Source organism: Drosophila kikkawai, chromosome 3R, assembly GCF_030179895.1.
Source record: "Drosophila kikkawai strain 14028-0561.14 chromosome 3R, DkikHiC1v2, whole genome shotgun sequence".
NCBI classification, from domain to species: domain Eukaryota; kingdom Metazoa; phylum Arthropoda; class Insecta; order Diptera; family Drosophilidae; genus Drosophila; species Drosophila kikkawai.
The window spans coordinates 34841112-34866506 of NC_091731.1; the positions used below are offsets into that span (position 1 = coordinate 34841112).

The 25395-nt window shown below is 36.8% G+C and overlaps 1 protein-coding gene and 1 long non-coding RNA gene across 6 annotated transcripts in view; both read right to left on the reverse strand.

Moving 5' to 3' along the window:
* The window catches only part of Fur1 (Furin 1), a 144756-nt gene that overhangs the window by 67658 nt on the left and 51703 nt on the right, over positions 1-25395 (reverse strand). For 2 of the 5 annotated variants that reach the window (XM_070286664.1, XM_070286665.1), the window contains exon 3: positions 2965-2999. The exons of 1 other annotated variant lie outside the window; for it this stretch is intronic. The gene's annotated coding sequence lies outside the window, so the exon portion shown is untranslated. Of the gene's footprint in view, positions 1-2964; positions 3000-11871; positions 11911-25395 lie in introns of all 5 variants that reach the window. 2 more of the 5 variants (XM_017163038.2, XM_017163043.3) reach the window with 1 other exon arrangement.
* Positions 22163-22779, reverse strand: LOC138928863 (uncharacterized). The gene is made up of 2 exons (XR_011445263.1): positions 22516-22779; positions 22163-22449 (listed from the first exon to the last, which is right to left on the reverse strand). It is a non-coding gene; the product is annotated as an uncharacterized lncRNA (long non-coding RNA).

Consider the following 25395-nt stretch of genomic DNA (forward strand, 5'->3'; position numbering starts at 1 on the left):
GGGGGCGCAAATGTTGCGGAAATTTTTCGGGGCCACGAATTGGACTTCTGTTCCCTCTGCTGGCTATAATTTTACGAGTGGAAGTTTTGCAAGGAAATATATATATTCAGTGGCGTGAATTTTAATGAAAATATAACTTGCAATATCCTTAGAGAACTGCTGCAAGTAATAAGGCTTTCAGTTTTGCCTAATCTTCTGTGTAAAAGTTTATATTTTCAAAAGGAATGTTGAAATTACATTTAAAACCTCAAAATATTATTGGAAAACTCTCTTACCAAATATAAAATAATGATTTTAATTAAAAATGCCAATCACAGAGTCCAAATGTTGTAATTATTTATTTGGATTGCTACTTTGTTGAGGCATTGATACCTTCCTGGAAAATTAATAAATCGTAGCAGGTAGCCATTGAGACATATATACAGTGGGGAGCAAAAATGATTCCATGATTAACGTTTTCATGTTTGAGCGCACAGAAAAATTAAACGAATAAAGTAAATGACAAAAACTTTTTTTTTATTGAACACCTTGTTTATTTTTTACAATTAGGCATACGTAGCAAAATTATAGATGAAGAAATTAAATTGTTATAATTAAAAAACAAGCAGCATGTACTCAGTTTTGCACCATTGAAGAAAATATTCAAAATAAATTCATTATAAATATTTTGCCCAGAGACCCTTAATTTCTATGATATTTTTTATACATTTTGGAATACTCTCAACTAATTTTTCGACAATTCCTTTTGGAATATTATTCCACTCTAATTCTACACGCCCCCAAAGAACGTCCAAGTTGGATGGGCTTGATTGATACTGCCCGAGCCGTCGTTTTATGATTGACAATGGGTTTTCAATCGGATTGAGGTCGGGACTTTGCGCTGGTCCCTCCATCATCCTAAAATTTTGGTTTCCGAGCCATTTTTTAACTATTTCCGCTGTTTGCTTGGGATCCCCACCTAGCTAAAAACTGATTTCCGGCTCTGGGTTCGAACACTGGGCAAGAAAATTAGGAAGATGGGTATGCAAAATATTCAAATAATCATCCTTTCTCATAATCCATTCATTTTTGAGCAACTGTCCAACGTGAAACAGCCCCATGCCATTATGTTGCCGCCTCCATGTTTCACTGTTTGCTTCACATGATGCCTTTGAAACTTGTCACCAGGTCTCCGCCAACAATACTGTTTTCCATCCGACTGAAAACGATTAAACTTAGATTCTTTCGACCAGATAATACGTTTCCAGTCTTCTGTTGTCCAGTTCTTGTGTTCCTTATCGAATTTTACCCGAGCCTTAACCTTTTTCTCGGATAAAGCTGGTTAGTTTTTTTTCATTGCTGGCTCGTAACCAATCCTACCTAGGGCTCTTCTAGCTATCCATCGTCTTACGCCTTTACTTATTTCAGTATAAGCTTATTTTGGCGTTAAAAGTCTATTTTTTCTTATTTTAGACATCATAAGTCGAGCGTCAGCATCTGTTAGAATGCGACGGTGACCATCCAACTTCCTTTAAGGACAAACATTGTGTCTTTTCTGCAACATATTTATTAATTTTCAGCTTCTCATCAATAGTGCGTGTCGAACACCTACTTTTAGTCAGGAAAACAATAATATTTTTTTTATCATAAGACAGCTGCTTAATTTTTCAGGAAATCGTTACCGACTAGGTTACAAATGCAACAAACAACTATAAACTTGGGGAAGAGAGTGATTTTCTGAATTCTGACAAATAATAATAAATGCAAAAGGCATTTAACAATAAATCTGCAGGTCAATTGCTGATAAAATAAGTAAGAAGAGAAAAAATATGAACGAATACCGGATGGTGCAAAACTGAGTACATGCCGCTTGTTTTTGTTTTTTAATTATAACAATTTAATTTTTTCATCTATAATTTTGCTACGTATGCCTAATTGTAAACAATAAACAAGGTGTTCAATAAAAAAAAAGTTTTTGTCATTTTCTTTATTCGTTTAATTTTTATGTGCGCTCAAACATGAAAACGTTGATCGTGGAATCATTTTTGCTCCCCACTGTATAAACCACAGAACCGTGTCCTGATTTTCCAGGAAGCCCAGACCCAAACACGGTTAAAACGGTTTCAATGAAGCATAAATAGGACATCAAATGCGGAAAATTAAATTGGTTAAGAAGGAAATAAAAGCAAAGGAAATTTACACAGATCCTGGCTGAAAAATGCAGCAAAATGGCCAAACCCATGATGATGATCATCATCATCATCGTTGATGAGAAGTGGGAGTGAAAGCGGAATTGTTTTCACGCCCTTTCATGACTTAATAAATACGAGAGGAGGCATCCGCCTCGCACGGTGGACTCAGGCTTACCGTGGGCATTTGCGCTTGATTGCCCACGAAATCGACAAAAATGAAGTGGAAGTCCGTGAAAAAAACGTGATTGATGCCTCTCTCTCTCTCTGGAGGTTCTCGGATTCAGATTGGGGCGGCGATTCTGTTTCAGATTGTGTCTCAGATTCCGGACTCACAGACGGAAGAGCCAAAAGGCTTGGCGACAAAAAGGGATAACATCCACGCCCATACCCCCCTCCCTCCCACAACCACACACACAGAGACACACCCTCCTCTATAACAATAAAAACCCTGGGAGGTCGGTCCCGGTCCTGCCAGTCTACTTTGTCTGACTGCCATCTGTTCCTTTCCGTTTTTTTAGTGTCTCGCCCTCTGCTTTCTATCACCGAATGTTATCCTTTTTGGTCCTGCCCCTTTTGTTGCTACTTTGTCTGCTCCATTTTAAACAGTTTTGCTGACTAGCAAAAAATATGTCTGCGGCGGCCATTTTGGCTGTGTGGCAATATAAAAAAGAGGCGTCTAATTGGCAGAAAGTTTTCTTATATCATTTAAATGCTGTGAGTACTTTTGGAGTTAAGTATATCAGAGAAAATTTATTTTAAATAAATTAAGTACAAGTTTAATTTAAAGACTCACTTAAATTGCGGGTATTTTTAAATGGCAAAGCTTACCTGTAAAGAAAAGAAAAATAATATATTAGTATACAAATTATTACTTATTTAAATAAAGTAAAGTAAATATAATAATAATAATAAACCCTTCTAAAGGCTTTAAAACATCGTTTTATTGTAGCAGCAACAAAAAATAAATACATAATTAAAAACATATTTTTGCAGCCTGCATTGCAAGCCTATAAATTGACTTGACCCAAAAATATTTGAAATTCTTTTCGCTTGGCTTTTGCCACAATAAATCCCGCAGATCCCTTTGAGTTGCCCGCAGAAAATGCCATTAAAAAACAAGCGCAAACTTTTGCGCTATTTTGCGGAATTCCCACTCGAACTAAAGTTGGAAAATGCAAATGTTTGTCTTGGTAAATGACAAGAAGATGCTACAAATTACATAAATAAAAGCAATAAAGTGCCAGACCATTTGCATAAAGAGCCAGCGGAGTGGAGGGGAGGCGATTTGCTGGAGGTAAAGGAGGAGAAAATGGGATGTAGAGGCAACTTATGCTAAACAATCCATGACACAGTCGAGGGCGTCTTAGCCGGCTTAGTTGAGCACACACACAGCACACACATTCAATTACACATAAGATTCAGTTTACTTTCGCCTCCGGGCACGCCCACAACATCAAAGGGCGTCACACTGACATTGATTCCTCTCCAGGGCTGTTATATATATATATATATAGATGTTTATGTATAAGTATTCTGGTATATCTGGATTGTCTTCTCCTAATCGCCAACTTATGCAACATCATTGCACTCAGAAGTTTTGCTTATTGAAATGTTAAGTCAGGAACAGCAAAGGTGGAAAAAATAGTTAAGGTTGTAATAATTATTTAAAAATATATATTTAAATTTTATTTGAAGAATTGTTTAATTGTTTAGTTAAGAAACACTCTTATATCAAAAGAACAACTGAATTTACAGACAAAAGAGTATCACTTAACTTAAACCTTTTTATTTTCTAATTATTTTTAAACTCTTTACTGTTTACTTTAATAATTTTAAAAGCAAAGGGATCTCTTCTTATGTTATCTATATTATTAAAAAAATAATATTATTCTAAACCCTTATCAGTAAACAATTCTTGGAAATCATTTCCCTATTCTCCCCATTCTTTCGACCTTTCCTGTATCTGCATATGTATGACTGCTTGGTATGTGTCCATTTCTTATTCCTGCCAAGAACCGAGGAGTACTATACCCATTTCCATTTCAGAATATGCTGAGCTGTCATGCTCTTCCGTCCTGCCATCCCATCCAGTCCTGTCCTTCCAATCCGGTCTTCCTTTTGAGTTGTTGAACTTTTTCCTTTTACGCTTTTGTCTTCAAGAGCCTCGAGGGCGGTTTTCTTGGGCTTTGGGTTCCCTTTGAGTTCGGGGAATTGGCCACCGCCGCATTCTCTCGTTCCTCGTTCCTCTGTCATCTGTCATCCTCACTCACTCACTCACACATTGATGTTTGTCTTTTGCCGTTCGCCACTAATTCAACTGAGTGTATGTATTCCAGTCCATTAATTGAATGTCTCGCCCCTTCGCACATATTGAGTTTTAACTGTGTGGCATCTCCCTCACCGTTTGCTTTCTGGCGGAAAATTTAATTTTCCTGCGGCTCGAAGATTTCCTTTATGGAATTTTTCGCATTTAATTGAGCATCAAAATGAAGTCACCTCAAACATTATTTACCTGGGCAGCAACAGGTGCCAAGATAGCGCTTTTTCGTTCGTGTAAGTGAAAAACAAAAGGCAATAAATGAAAGCAATTTCCTCAGTGGTAAACTGAAAATCATTTTAAATAAGGCATGAAAACGCATTAAAGGCGCCACCTTGTCAGACAATAAACAACAACTTCCCCTCAGGCTGTATATACACACGCATCCTCATCCCCCTGGATTTCCTTCTCCAGATATGCGATAAGATGGCCTGACATTATTTAAAGCCCTGTCGCTTTGTCTCCTCGCCTTACATGAGTAAATATATATTATTTTGCATATATATAAAACACCAGAATTTATAAGGCCATGTCAGGGCCTGTTTTATTAGTTTAAGATATGGAGTAATAAGTTATTTTAAGAAATTATAGAATAATGAAATTTAATTCATGGTTTTGTAATAATTTACATTCTAGAGAATAATGAAATTAATTTATTTATATATAAGAATCAATTTAAAATAACTAAATATTATCAATCAAAAGAACACAGGCATCTTTAACAAAAATACTTTTTATATTTTATGGAATTTTAATTGAAAATTCTAATAAAAATTCTATAAAAATAAAAATCAATTTAATATTTATATTAATGTTTTCCATTATATTATTAGAGTTTTCCCCTGTCACGGTGGCGTATACGTGATGCGGAACTACTCCTTTGATTGCTTTCAAGACAAAAGCACAGTCACAGTCCCCCAATTCCTTATCCCACACACACACACAGATACACACCTCCCTACCTCTCCCCGAATACAATACAGACACATCCTCACATATAAAGTGATAAGCAGCCGCAGGGCGACCGTTGAGGAGCACGCATGCAAATAAAATCGCCCATACGCCCCGTTGTACGGGTGCCATTTGGCCTTCCTTTTGCGGGTTTTTCTTTGTTGCCTGTCTCCTTCCTGTGTTTGCATACATTTTTGGTGATAATACAAGAAATTGTATCAAGCCAAAATTGTTTTTTAAAATGTTACGTGCCCGGCGGCTGCTTTGACAAAAATTTATACATACATGTATATGTATATGTGCGGTAGGGTAATAAAAATGCAATATAATTCCATATAAAATTTCTGTGGGTGCTCCTTTTCGAGGGTAATCTAAAAAGTTTCGATTGCAGCAAAGCGATTGGTTGGAAGGATAACCAAAACGGAAGCAGAAAGGTAGCTAAAGGAGATGAGAGTACAGGAAAGGAATCCCTCCTGGGCTAGGAAAAAATCCTTGCCACGTGCTTTCGGTTGCTTGAAATAAATTTATTTTATTTGATGGATATGGGGAAAACAATATGTAAGCGTTTCGGGACCAATAAATAATAAGAAAGGAGAATGCAATAAAGAAAATTATTATTACCTCTGTTTCGTCACTTAAATAGGCAAATTTACAACTTATTTATTTACAACTTTCGCCACCCTAACAATACAATTCAATTCTCTGCCATGAATGTTCAAAAGTTTTAAAAGGGAATTCGCGCGATTGACAACATGCCGCAAAACAAACAGAATTTCACCATTTTCACACCCACTCCAATTCAATTTTTCCCAGGCAAACGTACCATGTGCATAATTCCATTTAGTGGAAGCCCCTATTTTCCACTTTTTCGACCAACATGCGGTTCCGGGCAATTATAAAATCCACAAAGGGAATTGCCATGACGACGACAATCAACTAATGAAATTAATGGCCATTTGCATTGCCAAACGACCATTGGTAATGCCCTTTTCCCTGCAACTGCATCTGCATCTGCATCTGCATGACATGTATTATAGAGGGAAATAATGCGATTGCGACCCTCGAACTCCAGAAATAACCCTCCGGTGCGGCCAGACTCCCTTGCGGCGGAGGATAACGCACACACACAAATACTAATTAATCAGCTTGCTATTAATTAAATGATCGCCGAATGAGGCAAGGGATGCCAAGTTAACGATATCCATAATCCCACAGAAGTGGCTTTCTGGACCGCAAGGCTTTAATTGTTTTCACGCATTAAAGACAGTGCAAACCAAGTAACAATTTATTAAAATGATGAGGTATATACAGGTGATTAAAGACCGAAATTATTTCCCCTGAAACGGTTAGATTTATGAACCTATTCCTGCCCAATTCACATTCGATAAATAAGCCCATCAAAATGCGTCACAGGTAATGACGAGGCGGCTGGGTGGCGCATGCCAACTTAGTTTAATTTACAACCCCTTTGCGGTGCCATTGTTGTGGATCGGTTTATCAGTGACTTTTTTTCTTTATTATTCTTTCTTTTTTTTTTTTTGGGCGTCAGTGCTGCAATGGCGCCACGCAAAATGCGCCTGTTATTAAGCATAAAAATAAATTAATAAGCGAGCGACACCCACACGCAGGGACGATGTCAATTAAGCGACAAAGTACGACACAGGCAGTTAATGTTGGCACTGTGTGTGTGGAATTGGGGGTGCTGGGTGTGGGCAGGGTCTGTGGGAACCACCGCAAATATTTTAACGATGGCATGTGAACCTTTTCGCGTTGTCAATTGCAAGTGAAAAAGGGTGTTAAGGACGAAGATGTCATCATTAAAGCAAGCATCGGCAGCTGCATTAAGAAATTTTAACTTTTTAACTACTTTAAAATATTAAAAATTGAAGTAGAGAAAAATTTTAAAAATAGAAATGAGACGAAAAAACATTTACTAGACACTTGAAAAATTTTATAAAAATTTAAAAAATACTAAACATATTATTTTATCCATCAATTTTACCCAACTTTAAATATATTCCCAATTAAACTGTAAATAAATACAAATAAATACCTTAACAACTCTCCAAAAAACAATTCAAATTTAATAAAAATATTCTTTTCATTTACTTGTATCCTTTTCTAATCAAAAACCTATAAATTATTGCTCAAAAACCTGTACACAAAAATGTTTGTTAGAACTCAACAGATAACACAGAGATGCACAAGCAACCTTAAATTTCCTTTTGAAATTGCAATAAAAACAACAAATTTCCTCAAAAGACATGGGAAAAGAAATTCAAAATTCAGGGCCACAAGAGAAGTTATAAAAGTTGAGTGTGCGTAGGAAATTTGTTGGCTTTTGCCGTTCAAAAGGTCCACAAAATGCATAGAGGAATGTCATTTTCAGGAAAAACGAGGAGAACCGAACCATATGCAAATGAAACTGATAAATTTTCAATTAAATTGGTATTGGCAAAAACACAGAGGAAGAAATAGCACAAGAGGGATCGAGTGGGCATGGAGTAGGTGAGGAAGACAGGGCCAAGTCATTGGCTTGGAAGAGTGCAAGAGCAGTAGGGTCAAAGCCATTCAATTACGAAATTAAATTTCGGTTTCTCTCCAAATAAAAGGGGAGAAAATTAAATGTTTGAATGGGTTACAACTGCATAGATGCTCAAGTGAGTCACACTTTTAGAACATTTAAATTCAAATCAGCACTTGTACAAATATTTGCTTTTTACACTTTGAAGCTGCAAAAGCAATTCTAACTTTTTCACACATTTAAATTGAAGGAGCTTATAGCCAAAAACTTAAGCTTCTTTAATTAAATTTTTAAATAAATTTCATTCCATTAAATATGGCAATAAAATTGTACAAATTGGGCCACATGTAAATGATTCCAAAACAATTTCAAATCAGGCTTCATGGCTGATTGGAAAACGTGCCAAAATACAAAACCTTTTAGTCGAAATAATTTTGGTAAATTATTTTTGGGTCTGGCCATAAACAAAATGCTGATCAATGACTAATTTATTCCATTTTGTGAGGGGATTTCCCACGGGCAGCAAACACACAAAACACATTTCAGCACAAATCATGGCTCTACCCACGAATGAATGAAATTTATCGGAGGCAAATTGTGCGTTAAAATTATAAAATTTAATCAATGCCAAATGGAGGGTTGTTGCAAAGGCCTCTCCTGTCGTGTTTACCCCTTTTATGCCAGCTCATGCAACAGTTGGTTACCATTTTCGCCAGTGCACATTGGGCCAGCGAGCCGATATATCGACGAAAATTCAAATTTTTCATAGAAAGTAAACCTATTTAAATAATAAAATTTGAATAGTATATACTCTGACTAAAATGAATCAAAAGATTTTAATTGTTTTGATGCATCCCGGAAATTTTGGCAGCCCTTCAAAGTCAGCTCTTTGATTGCGTGCGTGCGAAACTCAAAAGCGAGAGAAAGATTTTGTTTACTTGCGAGCGTGACAAAATTGTTGTGGTTTAAGCAATTTTCACTAAATTTATGGAAAAGAAAGGCAAAGATATGTAGAATATTTGTATTAAAATAGACTTTGTTCATGTTTGATAATGTGCTCTTTGTGTGCGTTTATTTGTGTTGTCCAAAAGTAGAAAAAAGCTAACCTAGTAACCCATCTGTTGTAGACTATAACAAATTTTGTGCCAACTTGTGCCAAAAAGTAACTATGTGTCATTAAAGTTCAAAGTGTATATAAACTAATTTTATTAAGCTTTTTTGCATCTTTTTGCGTCTATATATATAAATCCGACATATCGTAACTGTGGTTGAGTTCGCCTATGAGCAATTGTTTGATGCCTATATAGAAAACAATCATAGAGCATCTGCCGTAACAAGTTGGATTTATGATGAACTGATAGAACTCGACTTAAGAACGGAGCAATAGTGATAGTGATTTAGATTCTTACTCTGAAAATCCGTTTTCAATAAAACTTGACGTAGAAGACGACTGTTAGGAGCATTTTAAAATGAAAAATACTTATTTATATTCATTTTGAATGCATTGTTATTTTTTACTTCTTAATATTAAGGTTAAGTGTTAAAAAAATGAATTTAAAACATTTGTTGAATTTAATTTATTTATTTCCGTACAAATATCAATAAGAGGAAACCTATCATATATGGGCGGCTAGGGAAGGCGTGGTCAGATCGGTCTGAAACTTAGATATGTTTCTATGTGAATCGACACTAATATATGTACCAAATTTGAAGAACCTAGCTTTAAAACTTTAATTTTCGTCGAACTATCGGCTCGCTGGCCCAATGTGCAGTGGCCAAAAACGGGGGTGCACAATCTCACCTTTTTATGCAAATTAGAGACGCGTCTGTGGAGCAAATGGGTGGGATTTTCCACAGAGAGAGAGAGAGGGAGGTGGGTGGGGTGAAGCAATTGCAAATTCCACCACCATCGCCGCCGCTTTGAACGTGTCTTGGCACTTATAACAGCCACAACAGGAGCGGAATTTAATTGACAATTGCTTAGGGGGCTCAATTTCCGAGGCAAGGGTAAACTGAGTGGACGCTGGACAGGCGCATCCCACCCATCCTGACCCACAAAAGTCAGGACCCCTTTAGCAATGTGTTTCTGTGGTTTTGCCCATCAACAAGCTCGAATTCCTCGAATGGAGCACCCTTTGGCCTGGTTATGTTTCATCAATTAAATTACCATCGATTGGTTTGACAAAAGGGGAGAGTTAAAGGAACCAATTTGATAGCTTTCATTCAATTAGTACGTTACATTAATGATAATAGTAACAGGACTTGGAGCAGACAATCGATGTAATAAATAGCCAATTAAGGGAATGCAATTTGTGGCTTTAACTGAAAATGTTCTTGTTTGTTTCTGGATAAATATGATGCAGTATATATCCCGCTTGCATTAAAATTAATATTTAAAAATATTTAGACAAGTTAGTAAGTGCTATTTGTTATTATTAATATTATTTTTCCTGCTTAATTAATTCTAAATTTATTTTTAAAAAACTCTGCCTACTTTTGAATACTTTATAATTAAGCAAGTAAATATGAACACTACAGAATTTTCTAAAGTAATCAGCAATTAATGTCTGGCTATACAAGTTAGTTATGATGCCACGCCCACAATCAATTGAAGCTAGTTAATTAAGAGAACGTAAAAGTTTCACTGCCAACTAGTAGCCAAAAGCATTCCGTAAATGCAATTTTCAAAGCGAACACGATTTCAAATCAACGTAAGCATACACTGAAAAAAATGTAGAGTATTTTTAACAAATTGGTAAATTTTAAAACAAAAAAATATCAAACCTTGATTTTCATAAAACTTAGGGTTTTGAAAACCCTACAAAAAGTGTTTTTTTAATTTTAAAAAATCCTGAAGACTATTTTTAGATACCTTTTTAGGTATTTTCAAAATCCTAGGAATTGCTGAAGCACCTTCCAAATACTAAAAACCCCCTTAAAATCTTAAAATAAATTGATTATACAGCAAATATATATATAATTTTACTTAATTTGCTTTGTGTAGGTTGCAGCAAAAGTGCTCGCTCTGGTTGAAAATTGATGCGGGTTCTCGGAATGGGAGTTCAGGGGGTGGTGCTGATTAGAACTAAGATGAGCTGAGCATACTTAATGCCGCTTAATCAGCGAGCAAAAAATCAAAAGGAAATCGAGAGGGAAAGAGTGAGTGAGTCAAGTGAAAAGTATTTTCGCGCCAACGTCGCACAAAATGTTAAATTGCATTTAATTTGAGCTGCGGCTGCATTTTCCTTCATCTTCTTCCATATCCAGAGAGAGAGGGTTTTGAGATCCGCGTCGTATTAGGCGTATTTTGTGGGGTACGTTGTGGGTGCTGCTTCATTGGGCAAGCGAAAATTTTCGGATGGCAAATGCCTGCAATTAGGAGCCAAAGGAGCGTTGCATATTCTGCGGCACCCGGATTTGGCAGAGAGCAATTAAAATTGCTGGGATTTAGCCTCTAAAAAGCGAAACTTACCACGGATAGTTAATGAGTTTTGGTTTTGGCCATTATACAGCTGCTGCAGGATCAGCACGGGCCAGCAATAGTTCGAAAAGTTCTAATCATTTGCAGCATTCCATCAGAATTAAAGCAGACAAATTTTTTGGGAAAAGTTTCTTGTGAATTTTAAGTGTGGGAAGAGGATGAAATATGGTATTTTTTTTTTTTTTTTTTTTTCGCGCGGGGTCCCGCTTCCACCTCCCGCCCACCGACCGAGGGGCGCATATATATATATATATTTCTGAGAAAATAAAGTTGAATAGAATAGTTTATGATATCTTCAGAATTTTCTTTATTTATTTTTCTTTTAAAGCATTTAACTAACTTTAGAATAATAATTTTCTGACATTTTAAAATGGTTTTAAATGCACTTAAAAGCTTACTCATAGTCACTAAATTTGTCATGTCTTACCAAATATTTATATAAAAAAACTCAGTCAATTAATTGGATCTGCAAAGAAAGAAACAAAAATAAACATAAATATATATTCGGTTGAGAACCTGTTAAGAATGCATGAGAAAAATGGTTTTTCATAACAAAAGCAATCTCCAAAAGCTGTCATTGAGCTCGGGGGAAACACTTTACGAGGTATTTTTAAGCATTTCCTTTTTTTCTTTTTTTAAGAGCGTAATTAGAAGGGAGGTAACATAGCAGAGCTAAAATGGCCAGCAAAACGCCAGCGATTTTATGCTAATGGTAATGGCCAAGGCAGCAAACAAAAAAAGAAGATGAAGGAAAAAAGGTGGAATAAGAGGGCAAAACGTCTCTCTGAAATATGTCGCTCAAAGTAACGAGGAAAAGTATCTAAAAGATACATATATACGTGTATCTGTATCTGGGTTAGCGACTGCCAAATGGTATGCATATTAAAAATAGCAACAAAGAGGCAAAACGGGAGGGGGAAAAAGGCACTGAAAACCAGGCTAAATTCATCAATGACAAGGGAACGGAGTTTGGGGTTTCCCCCTGAATGGATGGATGGTTGATGTTGACACTGATGCTGATGCTGCTGACGTGTAATGTCAGTCAGATTAACGTTAAGGCTGATGCACTCGTAAATTAACTTGGCTATAAATAAATGGGGATATTTTTGGGACATTTTTTCTGTAGGGTAAGGTACAAACAAATTAATTTTCTGTACAGATTTAGATAGGATTTAAATATTAACTTGAGACCTTATTTTATGTTTTTTTTTTTAAACTTTATTCCCTTTTCCCTCAATTTATTTAGCCATCTTTGAGCCAACTTCAAATTGAACTCATTTGGCCATTTGCCAATTAACTTTTTTTTTTTTTTCTTGTCCTGTGGCACAAGAGCATTGCCCGATTGGTTAGTTACCCCTTTTGGGCAGAGCCAGCACCCGGATACCCTCCACCCGCCATGTTTGGCAATAATTCAAAGCAGACCCCAAACACACCCCCTCCTCTACGCCCTTAACCTATCTGGCCACCCTTTGGCAGCCAAACCACCAAAACTTTGAAAGCCTTTTGGCCGCAGGCTAACAATGTTCGCTTGAACAAACTCTGCCTCCTCCCTGTGAACCATCTCGATGGCAACATCCTCTTTTAGTCAATACACTGGCCAAAATAGAAGATCTTAAGTTTCAAAGGAGACAAGAATTCCTATAGTAAATTTAATAATTTATAGAAAATATATAAATTTATAATTATTTAAGTTTAATAAAAGGTTATTAACTTTAAACTACTCCTGACTACTACATAACTCCACACATTATTTATTTTTAAAACCTTCGTTTGTTTTATTTTAAAAATTGTATAAATTCACCATATTTAATAGATTTGTACTAAATTTTTTCGCGAGTGCAGAGGCACTGCCGCAGCCGCAACATTGTGCTGTGGCACAGTTTTGCAGCCACTGAAGGCGACGTTGACGGTAAATGCAAAAATGCAGGGAATCCACTGGACGGTGAAACAGGCACCCTACATGAGTGGGTGGGACTGGTGGAATGTGAATAGGTGTGGAAGTATGGGACAGGCGGTGTGGTGTGTGTGTTTGTGTGTGTGTGTGATATGACCGCATTTGATTTTCATCTATGCAGCTGCATGGCCAACTCTCGAGCCTCTCCAGGAAAAGTGGGCTAAGAACTTTGGTACTTTGTTTAGTTGAATTACGCCAAAGCACATTAAGTTCCCTTTTGGTGCGCTCTGTTTGTTAAGTGCTTAATGAACTTTGCTAAACATGCTTGGCCAAGGGACTTGACTTAACTTGCCCTCTAAACTTTCCACATCTCACTTTCACTCGGCCGAACTTGGTCCAAAGTCCTTGCCTTTACCCTCTTCCCCACTTTTCCTCCTTTCCTCTCGATGGCCGATGGCAGATTTATGGCCGACTTCTCTTAAGAGATCCCCCCGAAGGCAAATCCGTCTTGAGCTCATTCAATTTGCATGCGTTTTGTTGCATTTCCATAATTAATTAACTCGCAAAACGGTTGTTCATTTGGTACGGTTAAGCTTGAATTATGAATTGAGAGAAAGGGATTAAATGGATTTGCCAACTAAAATGGCTTAACAAATAACAGTAATTTGTGCAATTAGTTGGAGAGTCTATTTGCAGCTAATTAGAATAGATATAAATTGTTTTTAATGTGGGAATTTACTGAATTAGAGCATTGCATTTGTGTTTTTATTATTACTAGTATAAAAAAAAAATTTATAATTAGGTTATATGAAAGTAAATGCTTGTTTTCATCATCTTTAATTTAAAGTATATATTCCTTAAATTCCTTAAAGCCTTTTTAACAATTCCGTATCCTTGCTTAAGCAATTCTAAATTGGTACGCTTCCTTAGCCACTGAATATTCCGCCGGATTTCCCCCATTATAAGCCGGCACCCACCCGCTGTGCGAACACATTTGGCATAACGTGTCTCTGCTAATGTCACACATGCATCATAGCCACAGGACCAGCCAAGGCCGCAGGGGGAGCGAAAAACAAGGATAAATGGACCTGGGGTGGCTTCTGGAGTGGCTTAACTAAGCTGCAGCTAATTATGCAAATTCATTTAATGCCATTGTTAAAATGATATTTGCCAGCAGGATTTGTCATGCTGATAGACCACAGCGTCTTCTACCACTTAAGAACGGATGATTAAGCGCAAATTTGACTTGCAAAAAAGTTACTTCCTGTTTAATTAAGCGGTACAGCTTGAAGTTTGTCTTTTAACGAAATAATCTTGAAAGTAAAGAACAAGGAAGTACAGTTGCCGCTGCTGTCAGTGTGACCATAAAAACAGTTGCCTCAGAAAACCGGTCATATTTCTTATTTGTACAGATGGGTTGAAATTTCTCTTCTAAACTGGAGTACAATCTCTTAATTTTATAAAAAAAAAGAAATAAAATAATTAACGAAATAATCTCAAAAGTAAAAACCAAAAAAGTACAGTTGCCTCTATTGCCAGTGTGACCATTAGAACATTTGCCTCAAATTATGAGCAATATTTCATACTCGCTTAGAAGAGATAAATGTGAATTATGAATACGACCAACAGAGCAATAATCATGAGATTAAGAAGTGCGGCAAAGAGGCCTTCATTTTCAAGTACAGTTGCGTTGTGCATAAATTTTGAAGGCACATGGGGAATAGGCCGAGACTTGCCTCCGCCAAATTTATGGAAGGCGCTCTCCCGAACCACTTTGGGGCACATACATATTAATGAAAACAGACGCCCAAGGCAGCAGCAACAGCAGCAGCAGCCGAGTGGGCCTTACAATAAATCTCCTAGTTATTGTTTTATAACATGCTTTCAGGCGTAAATCCCTTACAATAAAGGTATGCGCGCCCGGGTCTCAATTTCTTTCATTTAGGCGGCAGTGCTCAGAGCCCACTTTAAACTTGTTTCCCAGCTCAAGTGTTCCGAGGGGCCACTCGAACATTTTGGGAGATTGGTTGCCCTAACAGCCGCAACAGCAGCAGAATAAGAAGAAAGGTAACCAGGCATTAAATTGAAGGCGAAGCCGAAGCTGAAACCTCAGCAAACTTTCTTTACCTCGATTTTTGGGGGCATTCTACAGGGCCATCATTTCCAGGCTTAAGCCACGCCGATTCTCGGGGTTTTTATTTCCTTAAAGTTTGGCCCAGCACTAAGCATTATTATTATTATTTTGCTTGTACTGAGCAACTTTTTATAAACGATCTACAGGTCGAAACAAAAGTTTAAATGAGCCAAAAGTTTAAGCAGGGCTTTGGTAGAAATCCACCCACGACCTTTTTCTCTGACCCCACAAAAGTTGACCGGTGAATTTTAAATAAATGCAAATGAATAATTTTCTCAATTGCAAGTGTCGGAACAAAACCCTCTGGCAAGTGCGTAGTGCACTTGTGTTATTTAAGAATTTCCATAGGAATTTCATCGGAATTTTGGGGCCAAAACCATTGACAAATTCAGCACAGAGCCACCGGCAATTAAGTTGAGAAAGTTTTAGCTCCAGACTCTCCTCTGCTATGAAATATAAATAATTATCTGGCGTTGCCTAATTCTGTTGAGAGGCCATAGCCACAAAACCATTTTCCTAGCTTAGGAAATCTGCTAACAGTGTTTAATTTCAACACTGTCCGCAACCACAACACTGAAACTGACCAACGACTGCAGCTGGCACGCCTCTCCTTCCCTGTCCCTGTAAAATAATAATAATAATAATTTACTATGAAACCCAAAGCCACAGGATAACATGAAGACCCGAGCCCACATTTAAGCGTTCATTGTATCCTGTGGTGGATTTCGGGTGCGGGCGGAGGATTCCTGGGCGGATATTCGGGGTGCAGGCAGATGGAGATGTGTAGCTGGTGGCCAGCTGCAGCTTGGAGTTGGCTAACCGATAGAGTGGGCCATAAAAAATAGCTTAATTAGTTGCCATTGCTGGATGGCAGGATAAATATTGAAGTTGTTGGCTTTGGCAAATATTTGAGAGGGAGAAAGAGCTGGAATGCACACAGCCAGCTGGTGGCAAAGGAGGAAAAGGGTTGGGGAAAATTCAGGAGTAATTAATATGAGCATTCGAAAACTATTTCAGGAAAAGCAAGCAATGAAATATTTAAATTTTAAGGGAAAACACAAAACTAATAAGTGTACATTTGTGGTTATTATATTACATTAATTAAGGCTTAAAAATCAAGACTAGAAAGGAAATTTCTTGAATAAGATATATGAGTGGTTTGAATATGTATCTACATGTTTTGGATTAATTATGCATCCAAGAAAATGCATTAAACCTTCATCCAAGTGCATATAGAAAGTGCAAATTGTTTTCTAATTACGCACAAATTGCCAAGACTCAAGTCTAGCCATTTTGGACCCTAAAGTCGAAGCAATTTAGGCTGCACCAGGGATTCTTATTACCAGGAAAAACGAATGCAAATTGAGATAGGGTTAAATTCGGGAGGAAAAGTATTCGGGAAGTTCAATTAAATTCTGATACGCATTCGGACAACAACATTGAGGAGTATTTGCAGTGCTCTTTCGTGTCTTTCCACCAACAACAGACACATCATCATCATCATCATCATCATCGTTATGCAGCAGCAGCTCCTACTCCTCCGTCCTGGCAGTCAGGTTAAATTTGATTATGTGGTGCCCTACGAGAGCTGGGAAAACTCACACGAAGGCTGGAAAAGCAAGCAAATCTGTTGACGTTTTGCCAAAACGTTGTGTTTTACTCTACCATAACCTACCCCCGAAAAACTTGCAGTCAGGCAGGGCAATTTTCTTGCATTTTATGCAAACACAACCGGAGAAGCCGGATGGATGGATGGTTACGCCCTTCGACCCTTGGGACAAACTAACAACTACTAACGTAACCGGCAGTTAAATGTTTTCATTTTCATCCTTCTTCCGCAAAATGTTTATGACGCCCAAGCATCAGGCAAACACTGAATTTATTTAATTAAAATGTGTGTATGCAGTCTGCCTAGTTTCTAATTGAATTGCCAGGAGAGACTGGAGTGGAAAATACACCGAGAAAAATTAAAGGGAATTTAAATGTAGGTAAAACTTTAGTTTGAATTCGAAAAAAGATATTTAGTGTTTCTATGAAGCTTAATAAAAAATTAGTTAAAGTTATGGTAAACCAATTTAAAACAATTTATTCCTTCTATTTAATTCTTCTTTTTGTTAAGATACTTTTCAGAAATAATTATTTTGTTCAGTGCAGAATGTGAGAAGACTAATATGCACCAGAAGGTAAAAGAGAAAACTGGGATTTTCCATCCGAGCGAGACAAGTGTCAGGTATGCCCTCAGCCATGTCAGGCAAATGCAAATTTTTGAAATTTTTCTGTGGGCAAGTTTTCATTCCTTTTAATTAAAAAGTTTTTGTTTTCCTGTCGGATGGTATCATCATCGTCATGTGAAATCTGTATGATTACCTCTACCACACACCAAAAATGCATTTTTAAGCATATGCAAAGCAAATTTCAATTCTTTGTGTGTTAGCTGTCATTCAAACTGAGTGTGATTGCAATATATATATGTATTTATATATATATATAGCATTAAACTGCAGGCAATGGCAAAATAATGCATTTCAATGACAATGCCAACAGCGATTACAAATACATTGACTGTCACTTAACTTTGAAAGCGTTGAGTGCGAATGCCAGTGGTCAAATTTCGATTGACGGGGAAATAATTTTGGAAAAAATTTGTTATTTAATGCAATAACTCTTTAATTTCCTGCTGTTTCTATGCAAATTTAATGAAGAATTACCCTGTAAAATATATGTTAAAGCAGAAAGAACACATTCTCTATTCCAATTTTAATTTAAGACTGGCATTCGTAGCAACATTTCTAATTCCTCTGGATGCCAGAGTATGATATAATCGCTCACATGCCCATCAAGTTTCTCTGTTTTGTCTGCAGCTCAAAACACACACACACACAGCCCAGCAGACAGGGGAAAACTATTTAAATATAAAAAATCCCTAGCATACTTTAAGGCTCAGTGGAAAAGTTTTTGTTGGGACAACAGACAAGTCAGAGTCAGTCGTCAGTCAGACAGACAGGAAAAAGCGATTCACCGGCAAAAGTCGGGGGGAGAGTGAAAGAGGAGGGTCACGGGCAGTATCCTTAAAGAAACAAAGAATTTCAATTTAAGCTTCGTGCATTGTCTGACTCTTTCTGTGCTGTTGCTGTTGCTCTTTCTCCTCTCCATTTCCGCTCTGTGTTTCCCTCTATTTTTCCCCCATGTTGTAAGCCATTGTTGCATGCATTTAGGTGTTGCAGGCACGTATGCAGCAATACCCTCAAAAAAAAAAAAAAAGAATAGGAAAACACACACAGATCCTGCACACGCACAGTTGAGGTAAAAATAATAGTATCAGGGTTAAGAAAATAGTTATTTGCTTTAAGGTTGAACAAGTGAATGTTTTCAATTATTTTGGGCTTAAAAAAAAGGTAATTCTATGATGATATATGATAGAAAATTGAGATTTTATTGAAGAAGGAAATATTTATAATTATATTTAATAAATTATGATTCCTTGTTTCTAAATATATATACAAAAATTTCTAAATATTTACTCTATAAACTTGTCTAAATTCCTTGGATTAAATTCGTTAAAGTCTTCTACCTTCTTTAATACCAACCAAAAGTCGTTTGTCCTTATTGTTTTTTAATGGAAACATAAAAGGAAGAATGCATGCAGATTAATGCTTAGCCACGCGTGCTAAAATACAAAGAAAATACAAGAAAAACCCAGGGAAAACCCAGAAAAATATCAACTAGGAATGAGAACTAACAGAGAGAGTGAAAGAGAGGACACCCGGCATTGCTTAATTGTATTTTTATTTAATTTTAGATGACGACCCTCCATCATCTGTTATCTCAACTCCACCGCTCACGCCTTGCTTCTTTATATGTGAATTTTCCACGCCTTTCCCAGATAAGCGCGGAAATGAGCCAGAGAAGCGAAAATAAAACGAATAAATGAGCCACATTAATTGCTCTGTGACTTCCTCATTACGTGCAGAGCATGGGAACGCTCTTTTTTCCAGCTTCCGATTTTGCCTGCACGATGGAGATATTTAGAAATTTATAAAGCCTTAAAGACAAAATAAAAAAAAAGGTAAATGCGAATCCTGATGGTCACTTTCATTGATAAGAATCTCTTTGCACGAAAAATGTGAGCACTCAAACGTGAGAAGGTGACAGGATACAGATGGGATGCGTGACATCACGCTGAAATTTGTCCAAAGCCAGTTTTATGATGATTGTTACAGGGTATGTATAATGTGTTTCTGTTCACAAACCATCATTTCATATAAGTCTTAAATTTAAAAATATATATATAAAAAGTGAAGTAAGTGGTATATTATTTGTTTATCTTCTCATTTAATGTTAAATTATCTCGATGAAAGTTAAGATTTTTCTCTAAATTTGTCCACATTCCCTAAAACACCCTGTATATTCAGGAAACTGCGAGGATTCTTTTCCTGCTGACACCAACATGAGCGGAAAAAAATTAAGTTCAATGAAATTAGGTCAACCTCCGGTTCGCATCTCCAGAAAATCCACCCTCTGAAACCATCCACGACGGTGTGATAAAGGTAAATGTAATAATATGACTAAAGATAAGCATAAATCAGGGCATAAAGCAATTACGCAAAAAAGCAAGGAAGAAACACAGATAGAAGGAAACCAGCAGGTTCCAAATGGATGGATAGATGTTAAGCGCGAAATTCTGGGGGAAAAGGCAACTCCAGGAAGGAAAGGAAGTGGAAGTTAGTACGTCGTTGCCTGGCAAAGGCAAAGTGCTAAGCGTAAAACAGTAATGAGACTACTCAGCAGCATTATGATTGATAAATGACGGGGCAAACGAGCGAAAAAAAAATACAAAAATAAAGAGAAGGAACTCGCAAAATAAAGTAGTTATAACAAACAGAAAAAACCAGTGAGTTTGAGCTTTTTTGATGCTCTTACTAGTGTCAAGTTAACTTATATATACTAAAACTTGTGGTGGTGTAGAGAAAATATCCCTTTAGAAGGCATTCCAATAATTATATAATAATATTTTTTTATACTATATTCAAAAAGATTTGTTTTTGATTTTATACCGAAATATTTACCAAACTTCACAGGAAGTATTATATTTACAGAAACGTCAAATAACAAACTCGTACATTTTCCACAACAGGAATTTTAGTTATTTCCTCATATTTCCTGATTTAATTCTGAAATTGAAAACCTGTGACCAAAACCACAATACTTTTATGTAGAGCAAAGCCAAAGGACAACGACAAGTTAGTGTGAGCAAAATGGTGACAAATTCACGCAGCAAGACAGACAGACAAGCAGGAGGAGGAGGACGGCGTCGTCCTGGCTGGAAGGAGGATTATGAATGAAGTTAAGTAGAGCGGCGGATGAGGCAACTAAATGTGCATGTTAAGGTTAGATAAGAGACAGCCAGGATATTGTAGGACTCCTCTCTGTTCTTTTTTTCCCCTTTGTTTCCACGCACAAGTCTCTTTCCGTCAGCACACTAATGAGTAACTTATTCAATTATTTATTATTTTTTCTCCGCCAGGGCGGAAAATAATTTGCTTTTGCCTGGAGACTAATTGGCAAAAGGGGGGAAATGCAAGTGGCCAACGGTAAAACTTGATAAAATGTCAGGACGTATAGCAATAAATAAATTATTTCCACTGTGTGTTATATATGCAGCCAAGAAGCCACATCTTGCCACATCCAGAGCCTCTCCGAGGACCTAATTGAGTGCAAAATTTGTGGGTTAATTGGTTTGAAAGTTGTACACAATTTATTGCCACTCTCAATGGGAAATGAAGCCGAGCGGAATGTGGCCAGGGGATGTCGCCTGAATGAGATGTCAAAGGGACGTCTCCCCCCCCCTTCGAGCCTAGATATTTTCTCTACTCAACACAACATTTTCCAGCTTGTCATGCGGTCAAGGTTTTGGACCAGTGTAATGAAGCCAGTTTATAATTCAAGAGCCCTTAGAAAGTGGCAGGATATAGTGTGGCTTTGTCTGGTTTGGTTCACAGAAAGCGAAGAATGTGGCAGGTAGAGTGCTGAGTGGTTCTGCTGGAAAAGTGCTTTGACCACACCGCAAAGTGTTGCAACTAGGGTTAATGGCTGCTGACAGTGGAATTTTGGTTTATTAAGTATAAAATTTGCGGTAAATGTTATCAAATGCAGTTATAGGTTACTAATAAATCCTAAAAACTAACCCGAGCAAAAACTGCCTAAAAACCTTTTATTTTTGAATAAACAAATTTGCAAATCACACCAAAATAAATTTAAATAAATAAATCTTAATTTCTACATTTAAAATCTTCAATTAAAATGCAACCCAAAGCTGCTTTCAATTATTTTCTAAATGTATAATTTAGTTCTCTGGCAATTAAACTGCACAACCAAAACTAAAATTCATCTATAAATTCCCAGCAACGTTGATTTATTTTTTAATGGCAATTTTTTTACGTAACACACGGCAAAATAAATAAATAAAATAAAACAAAATAAAACCTGACCATAAATTGAACAAGCAGAAAAATGTGAAAACTTCGTTTGCCAGTGGAAATGGCGATGACGTTGACGTTGATGCGAAACTGACGAAGAACACGGTTCTCAATTTGTTAATGGAAATTCAATTGAATTGAAAAACTAAATAAATACCAATGCACAGGTAAATAAATAAAAGCTGATATGTGCGGGGGTTCCCGAAACATCAAATAAATAATGAAATATATATATATTTTTTGTTGTGCTGCTGCTGCTATCCACACATTTTTTCGCCCGAACCTTGTATAGGGACAATTTCACACATCTGTTCCCCAATTGGAGTGGCGAAAATATAGAAAAAATGTACACTTTTTATATATATGTACATAGATACTGCATACATAGCCCTTGTTCAGAGGTATGCCGGAATATATTCATATAAAACCAATGGCCTGTGCCAGTTGATCAACCATTTATGCCGGGTTTAATTTTAATTGGTTTCCCTTCGCCAGGGCAAACTATCAAGAGAGTTATGCGAATTAATATACCAACATATGAGGAAACAAATTACTGAATTTTCTCACCTAGATAACCCCATAGTAAGTCCTTTCTGGCCCCCCGTCAAATTGCTTTCCGCCTCGTTTTTATAACCCTTTCAACTTTGTAGATTTATGTGCCGTTTTTAGGTGGCACCACCTGGCGTTGCCTTTCTTCTACCGGCAATAAAATATATGTATTGTACATATATATATTCGGTTGCTACCAATATATAAAGGGGCAACAATAAAAACACAACTTCATACACGACGTAAATCACTTGGGTAGTTCAAGCCTGGCTGAAATATTACTTGGCCGAGAAGTTAAATACAAAAATAAATACAAAGCCAGAAAAAACACAGCACCGGGCGTGGTCAATTAGAGTAAAAGTTGGGTGTAAGTATTGCCCAGATTGTGGGTTAATAATAAGGGTCGTCGGTTACCCTCCCACATTTGCGAGGCCTATAAATCGCTTCGGCGATAAGCTGCCTTTTTGTCCCATAAATCCAGCAATCTTCACATGAGGATCAAACAATGTTTTTTTTTAAAGTGTCTTTCGTTTACCTCCGAATATGGCTTTTCCCAGATGCCAAATAATACAGGATACTGGCCACCGGGGAACCAGCACGAATGACCTCCTCAGTTTATGACTGGCTCGCTCACATTTCACTTTGCAGGAAGCTTCCGGTCAGAAAATATAAGCTTGGTTTTTATTGTTATGAAGTTTTCGGACAGAATAGGAGTCGTGGAAAGGGTTTTTCGGTCTTAAAAGTTACATTTTAAATAAAATTACTAATTTATTCTTTAATAATAATTCATTTAGAGATGGTTAATATTATTGGTTGAGAAAACTTTTCTTAGAAAATACTAAAGAATAAAATAAACTATTTTATTTATTTCTATCTCGCTTGCAAAATATAATTTTACATTTATAAACTGACTAAGGAATTTTTTTAAATATGTTTCATTTTCTCTTTACTGTTTGTTTCCTTGCTAGATTTATAAATATTTAATGTCTTTACTTGGCCAACTTTCTCATTTAACCCATGTACCCTTTACCTTTCTAATTCTAGCCAAGGATATGGTTGTGCATCATTGACTTCACTTGGCCAGGCGCCATTTTGTATTTCATTTTATTTGTTTGTCATTTATGCCACACACACATATATCTACTATATATACGTTTGTATAGAGGGAGTGCTGGCACAATACAATATATTATTTATTTGCCCCCAGACCACCACCACCACCACCACCACCACCACCATCACCGCCGCACACATTTGAACTATGAAATAACCACGGGAATGTTTGCCATTTCGTGGTCAATATACGGCATGACCCACATGAAGCTGGACTGAAAAGGATGTGGCCAAGGAAGCAAAGGATTGCTCAGGTGTGGTCAAGTTGTTTGGCCAATATTTATTTACAGAGCCCTACTATATGTATGTGTGTCTGACAGCAGCTCAAGGCTGTTCAATTAGTTGGTTGAATAGATGTTTTTGGCGACTTTATGTGTGGCCTTCAACAAGGTTTACTTTGTGGTTCTACCTCTCCCTTCGATACATCAATCACTGGCAATTAATTATTCAATTTGGTATTTTCGAAAAGGGAAACGACAAAAAGCGCAACAGCTGACAACAAAGATAAGTCACAAAATTGTGGTTTTTCATTCAGTTTTCCCTTTTTTTTTTCACCAGAATATGTATGACCAAAGTCAACACAGAAAGGAGGTCCAGGCACAAATCACAAAAGTGCAACAAAATTCCGTCTCTGTGTGTGTGTTTTCTAATATAAATCAATCATACGACATGTGTGACACATCAAGCACAAAGCAAATAAACCCAAATATTGGTCTAGGCCGGGAGATTTTGCACAGCCGAAAAAGTCTTTCCTGGATACCTTATAAAAGAAGGTTATATATGTTTTAAAGCTAAGATAGATATTTCTGAAATACCGGTTTTAAGATTAATTTTATTTTCATTTAACAAATTTATCAAAACTATAATTGCATTAAAACTGACTAGTAATTGGTATATTCTGTATTCTAATATAAATTTAAAATATTTAAAAATAAGATATCCTTTTTAAACAAACTCTAATATATATTTCCTTAACTATTTAATCTTCTTGAACCCATTTTCTTTTGTCATCATATATATATCCCAGAAAAACGAAAACTATTTCTGAGCTAAAAAGCTCTGTCAGACCGAAAAAGCTGATTCTGGCTGCCCTTCCGACTGACTGACAAACTGCAATGCGATTGCCAGCTCAGCAGATGCGTCCAAACACACAAAAGTACACTCACTCACATACACAGCAACCAAAACACACTCCCCCTGCTATTTGCAACCCACTCAAGCCATTCTGTTTCGCTGCTCCGTTCTATTTGCAAGGAAAACATTTATGTAAAGTTTATATTATTAGAATTGCATGAAGAGAGAGAGCATTGTGTATGCCGTGAGTGTCTTCGTCTGTCTGTGCGATTGTCTGTCCTTATAAGTCTGTGTTTGTTTTATAACGACTACGAAAACGACATTTGCCAATATGTTTTTAAGGAAAATGGAGAAGATGGCCAAAGAGCTAGAGCTATGCTGCAGATCGTTAGACTGCGTCTTTCAATTTGTGTGTGCTGTGAGCGAGTGCTTTTTGTGTCTCCGTTTGGAAAGACGATTGAATTGGCATTTTGGTCGGACAGGCTTGCTTTCTGCATTTGCCAATTTGTGTGTGAGTATATATGTGTCCTTCTTGTAGCTCTTTTCCTTTTACTTTAGGCCCTTCTTGCCTTTGATTGCTTTGGCAGGAGGTAAAGGGCTGACTGGTTTAAGCAAGGAATTGCATTCAATAAATTATAACTCAGCTATAACTTTTGAGAGATTTTTGAGAAAGAAAAATAAATAAAAAATATAAATATCTTCCTATTCCCT